At 41.0% G+C, this 6,523-nt stretch overlaps 1 long non-coding RNA gene across 1 annotated transcript; it reads right to left on the reverse strand.

Annotated features, from left to right (window-relative positions):
* Nucleotides 1–205: 205 nt before the first annotated feature.
* LOC147133360 (uncharacterized) lies at nt 206–4,660 on the reverse strand. Its single transcript, XR_015081874.1, has 3 exons — nt 4,631–4,660; nt 1,121–1,214; nt 206–724 (listed from the first exon to the last, which is right to left on the reverse strand). It is a non-coding gene; the product is annotated as an uncharacterized LOC147133360 (long non-coding RNA).
* Nucleotides 4,661–6,523: the final 1,863 nt, after the last annotated feature.

Below are 6,523 nucleotides of genomic sequence, written 5' to 3' on the forward strand. Positions count from 1 at the left end.
TTCAATAAAGAGACTGAAAGTATTGAGGATCTTTGCATCACCAAGGACATCCGGCGTAAGAACTGTACAAAAACCAAACATGAGTGACCCCGAAAGGAAGGAGCCAAAAGTCGACTACTGCTGACCGTACTGTATGTCACAGGCGACAGTCTTGTCTAAACCATACGAAAATGTTCTGCTTTTATACAATGCAAGATTTACTGGCATAAACTCGATAAGGTTGCCAAAGAGGAAAAGATGCAGGCCTTCCCCTCATTATCTTCATCTGATGGGAATAAGCAGATGAATGGATTTCGTGATGTGACGTGATGGGACTGAGAACCCTCTCCGTTTGATCCCATCTTTCAAAATCGACAACTGTCCAGAATTCTATGCTTCAAAGCTTATCGAATCATTTTAATAAACGCGTGCATGTTTTCTAATGATGATGCACTTGTGAATCCACGATGCAGATAAGAGAGTGGAGCAAATGTCCAATAACCTAAAGGAGAATGATAACAGTTGCAAAATCTTCAACATCAAGCAAGGTTGATAAAAATCTTCCCACACAAGTCGCATGGAAGGCACACTGTGTATTTTCACACCAGAGCATCAAGAACTGCACCAAAAGGGAAACTTGAGTTCAATTCTAATGAGCTAGTGTGAAAGCAGCCTTGGTGGGACTCTGGTTGCGCCACTAAATGAGAACTTCCTCTCCCCTGTCGTCTCCAGCCCCCTTGGATTACTGTGTGAGGAATCACATTAAATATAAACAGAGATAAATGATGGGCAGAGAAATCAAATTGTTTAAACAGCATATTGAATTTTAGAGGGCTGCATTGAATTAATAGGATACGATTTCCTTGTTAAAAATTCATAGCGAGATGGCGCGGATGTTGGCAGTAATTCCCTGGAAAGAAATGAGTGAAAGCACAGCGGGACTGGTTGGACTAGTCGCAAAGATTAAACCATCATTGACTTTAACTCCTGAACAAGTGTTCTTAACGGATGTTATATATGCAGCGTGCGCGGCCCATGGGGTAATCAAATGCAATCCAGTTATTCAGAACGACTAATTTTAAAGTGCCACTCTCAAGTGCAGAAACACACATGAAAAATCAGCTTTTTCTTCTCAACTTACACAAATTTGACATACACGAGACCTGTGGCCTTTGGTCGCTCTCTCCAGGAAAGGGTTGCAGGCAGCACTTCCGATTTATCAGACTGCCAGCCATCTGAAATCAGATTTCCCCTCAAGACACCATGAAATTATAGATATTTTCTCTCCCAGTCCACCTCACTACCAAAGCCCACAGGATAAATATCACAACTCTAAAGCCTTTCAAGCTGCTATAAGCTGGCACGCTGATGACATCTTGACCAGGCCTGTGTTTCTCCCCAAAGCCTTCCTCCAAGTCACAGACACACACACGCACGCACGCACGCACGCCCACACCCACACACAGACAGACTCCAGAATTCCTCCCTCCTCCTCCTTCTCCTGCACATTGCAGCGCCTCTCCCAGTGCCTGGTGGCTGACTTAGCGGTGCAGTGATCCATGGTACCAGCCGCCTGTTTATCCCGGCTAAGTGCTCTTTGCTGTGCCACTCCACTTTTCTCTGTTGGCGCTGACCTGCTTGATTGATAAATATCGTGAGAGCCGGCTTGTGGCCTTTAGGTTAATCGAAATACTTTAGGGAGTATGGGACAAAAAGGCCAAGATCTAAAAATTGGAACGCATCACGTTAGGGGAAAGGCGTGGCAGGTAAGATTTGGGGCGATTTACTGTTAAATGCATGTATGCACTTGTGCTCCTATTGGCTTTTCAGAACTGTTATTGTATCAGAACTGTTGAATACATTTCCTGCTTTAGACTACACCTCCTTCATTCACTGTATTGGAGGCCAGCAACAACAACAGAAGAGGAATGTGCGCCTTTGTTGTATCGTAGCAAGTGTGCACCACCTCGGATTATGAATGTACAGGGGGTTCTCGGTGTACGGCAGTCCTGACATTTGACATTTTGAGGACACGGCTGTTGCGCAGCGTAAGAATACAATGTAAAGGGACACAAGAAAGCAGAAATACTAAGGCGATATGTTGCTGTAAAAGTATAAAAATTGGACGGTGACAATATCTCCATGTATTGACATAATGCTTACATACAGAGTACTGTGAATACATGAATCAACAAGCCTTTTGACTTTGAATATGTGCCTGCATTTTTACTGACACTTGGCAATTTAATAACAACTATCTGGTTACCCCTTTTTTCAACTGCATGTTTGTCTCGGTTTATTTAGTAAGTTTAATTGGCATAAAATTCAGTGGATGCAGTGCTCAAATGAATTTAGTAGGAGACTGTACAATAATGTAATCAAGCAAAGCTCTGTTCACACAGCTAGCAAGTCCTTGCATAATACCCACCAGAAACTGCAGCATTTTTCCCATCATTAGTCAAATTTCTTTTTTTCTAAATCCTAAAACTCCAAAAACGTTATTTTTTAATGTATCAATTTATTTTATTTATTTTATTATTTATCAATTTATTAGCGCATCTAAAACTCAGGCGCCTCATCTCATGCCATTACTAAAAATGTTCTTTACAATATGAATTAAGCAGCAAAATCCACCCATTTTTGTCCATCTCAGGAGGCGGCCATTTTGCCACTTCCTGTCGACTGAAAATGACATCACAGTTGCTCGGGCTCAGGTAACAGCCAATCATGGCTCAGCTTCAGAAAACAAGTGAGCCGTGATTGGTCACAACACATTACTTTCCTAGAAGACAAGAACTTAAAGATACAGTATACAAATAAAATCTATTTTCAGATTAACAGTGAGTAGTGTGCGGTTTTGCTCATCTCGATCATATGATTTTGTGACATGTTTCTAGTCTGGGGTGCACAAATCCTAACTCATTGACCCTAAAATGTTTGGCGTGCAGTAGCTCCTTTTCAATGGAGCAGATAGGACCAAGGTGGGGCACAAGATTCAAGTGCCTTGAGCTGGCCAACGTTACATCCAACTGTCTGAGCTCCACTTTCCGCGCTGGCATGTCAATTTAACATCTCATCGTACCTCTACAATTCCGAAGGTATGTTTGCTAACACTTGGTTGCTATCTTACCCTCATGCTGCTTATGTATGGAAGTACAAAGTCAAATCTCACTCCTGCCTTACGAATGGTGCTGACCAGCCAGGGCTTTTTGCCAAGATATTAGCGCTAGCGCCATTAATTACACAACATTACTAATATGACTACAATTAGTTAATTAAAAAGATCACTGAATGATGTTGTTATTGATGTGTACTTGCTCCAATAATTGTCACTGTGTAACTGATTCATATAATAATAGTTATTTGGGTGAAAGTATGGCTTATATATTTTGGTATTATAGTAATTTACTGCTTATTAAGAAAGGATGATTGTTTAATTTCAATTGCTTGTAAACCTGAGAGTGACAGCGGATTCATGAAGGACATGGATTGGCTCAAGGAAGTCACATTTCAAGTGAAAAAAAAAAAACAAAAAAACATTTATGTTAACCTTTTAGTGTAGGCTCTAGTGACTTTGCCAAAAGACACCCAAAAACAAGCCAGTCAAAAAGAAAGCATTCATCTCCAAAAGGTCAGCAAGTGTTGCCGATGCTTTCACACTTATTTTGCTGCCATTTCCTTTTGTACAATGTGTCATCCGAACAGGCAGACAGCATGAAGTTCACCCGAAACCCCGAACGGATTCCTGATAGCATTTATGTCACACTCACAGCGAGCTGGAGATAGTATGAGATTCAAAGGGCTGTAAAGGTACCGATGTCCTTTTTGGAGAGACACTTACTCATGACAACTGCAGCCTATGTGGGCCATTTTATAAGACACTTTGAGCCTTGTGTTGCTCCCATCGTTGTGAGCGAAATGGTGCTTCATCGTATTGCCTGGCTGCAGATTCTAAAGCACTTAAGGCAACTTTTTGTATCCTCAGGTTGAGCTGTTCGGCAACCAAGGTCAAGTGAAAAAAGAACAGATATAAGGCACTACTTGGGGGCAAATGTTGGTTATTTTTCCAATGCGGTGGAACAAGAAAAGATTATTTGTAATAAATTGGATATATTTTAAATAGTATTCTCTATGAAGGTTTGATTTCATACAGAATGACGTAAAAACACAATGACATACTGTTAGCTTTTGGGAAGTAAACACTTTGCACAAACTAGTCGACTAGGCAATATGTCAACTCCGCAATGACGTCGACTAGTTAACATGTTTTGCTAACAGCTACCATGGGGCACATTTACATGGTCTATGGGGGTTGTTATTATACAGTATGTTTGTTGTTTGTTGTCCGATTTAAAAAAAAAAGTATTTTTTCTGTTTTAGAGGCACTACTGATGTGTTTCAACATGCTTCATAAGAACACACCATATACATAAAAGTGTTATTAGACGGATTTGGCACGTTTTGATGTTTTGAAGCAGACATACTCCAAAAACTAAACAAGATAAAAAGCTCACAATTTACATTTTACGTTGAAACTGGTAAACTAGCCATCCGCCAAGATTCAGAGGAAAATTATTTAAACTGTCAATCATCTGCTCTTAACCCAAGGTTGTCGACACTTCGTAAATAAAGGTGATGGCGATTGGCTTACCTCTTTATTGTCGCTCATCTCCAATGTGACAGAGGTGTGGTCCAAGAATGGAAGTAGACATTTTGAAGGACAGTTCTGGAAGGAAAAGGAGACACATATTATAAACTTGGGATGTTTTGCATTCATTGTGTAGATACCGTACATTAACAGCACATCGGAAGAATCTATGTCCAAAAAAAAAATGTAAAAAAAAAATAAAAAGTAAGTTGAATTATATTTCTGTTTTGTTTTCTTGATACAATGTTATGCAGAGGTGTGCTTATAACAATTTTGGACAAACGACACCATCTCTAGTTGTGGCAGAGAGTTGGGTGGGAGGGCGCAACATCTCGGTGCAAAAGAAAATAATTGAGAAGCACTGCTGCCGATGGACTAGCAGAAAAGTGTTCCCTGCTGACAGCTGTTCCTGACTGCTTTCTCAAGATTTAACTTTGGGAAACCTACATAGTATGAGAAAAGTTACCGAGGCAACAACAACAATCAGAGCAGTTAAGTACAATTTGGTTGAATAGGAAAGATTTCTTTGCCTGCAGACTGCTTTGACCACAAGATTTCACAGTATGAAGAACATCATAGTAATAGCGCCTCAAAAAAAGTCAGCAAAGCTTTGTTACGGTTTAGTCCAAATCCAATGAGATATGGCTTTGCGTGTAAAATGGTTGGTCCATCTCCAAGCATGAAATTAGTAAGGCATCTTCACCGGTTGCGTCATTTTTCCAGGAATCATTCACTCGTTCCCTATATACAGGTGTCTATAAAATGGACTGTGTACTGTATATAGTTCATTAGTCAAATAAAAAAAAAACTCTTCTTTCACCAAAGAAAGTTTCTAGCCTTTTCCATTCTTTAGTATTCAGCAGGAGGGTTTCCTACCAATAAGCGGACACCTCGAGCTTTAAAACAACAACAAAAAAGGACAGAAAGGGCTTTTGATGGGAAAAAATACATTTCTTTATAAACGCGAGAAATACTTCATGATAATATATTGTTTTAAGATGACAATGTGATATTTTGGTTCACTTACGATATATTGAAGATGTGTATCGTAGGATTGCTCGCTTTTGGCCATCAGTTGATCACTACATTTCAAGATGCAGTGTGGGATACAATGTGGTGATTATATAGGAGGTAACCTATACTCACACAGACGAGCAACACAACAAAATGGCGACCTCACTACAGGCGGTTGAGAAGGGGAGTGATTCTCAATGCTGCCCATGTGTACAGTATATAATGTCTGCGGCAGGGGGCTGAACACAAAGATTCAATGAATGGCAAAGAAACGTGCACATGCAGTTACCAGCCGACCAAACCGAAAAACAATCTGGATTGCGTCACGCTCTGGCCTCTCAGCATCGGTCAGCATTCAAGTGCAATTCCTAAGGGAATTCAAAATGCTCGTTTCAATTTCCTTCGCAACGAAATGATCCTGCCACAGATTGATTTTGTGTGCGCAAGTTCCAGTTGTTGTCCCCTTCAAAGGAATGATGTCACACAGGGCAAATCTGTAGTCTGGTCTCATATCGGGATTATTCTGTATGTTTGAGAACCAGCGAGTTGCTGCTCTGTAACTGGGGCTGCTGTTCTCCAAGTCTCCTGTCCGTTTATTTCACCGACTTTTCTGCCTTGCAGCTGAGCCCACGGGGGCACTGACCTCATCTAAACCCAAACTCTGTGACCACTGTGCTTCCTGTGTGTCGGGGAGTAGATGAGAGCGCCAGACACCTCTCTTATTAAACCTCTGTTTGGCTACAAAAGTGAGGGGGTACAAGGCAGAGACGAGTGGGCATGACCAAACCGACTCTCTTTTGTCATATCCAACATTACACCCTCTAATTGGCTCCCATAGGCCTCTCTCGCCTGTCGAAAAAACAAGGAAGTCAGCACATATAA

Source organism: Filicampus tigris, chromosome 17 (assembly GCF_054856515.1).
Source record: "Filicampus tigris isolate MCC_2025a chromosome 17, RoL_Ftig_1.0, whole genome shotgun sequence".
In the NCBI taxonomy this organism is placed as follows: domain Eukaryota; kingdom Metazoa; phylum Chordata; class Actinopteri; order Syngnathiformes; family Syngnathidae; genus Filicampus; species Filicampus tigris.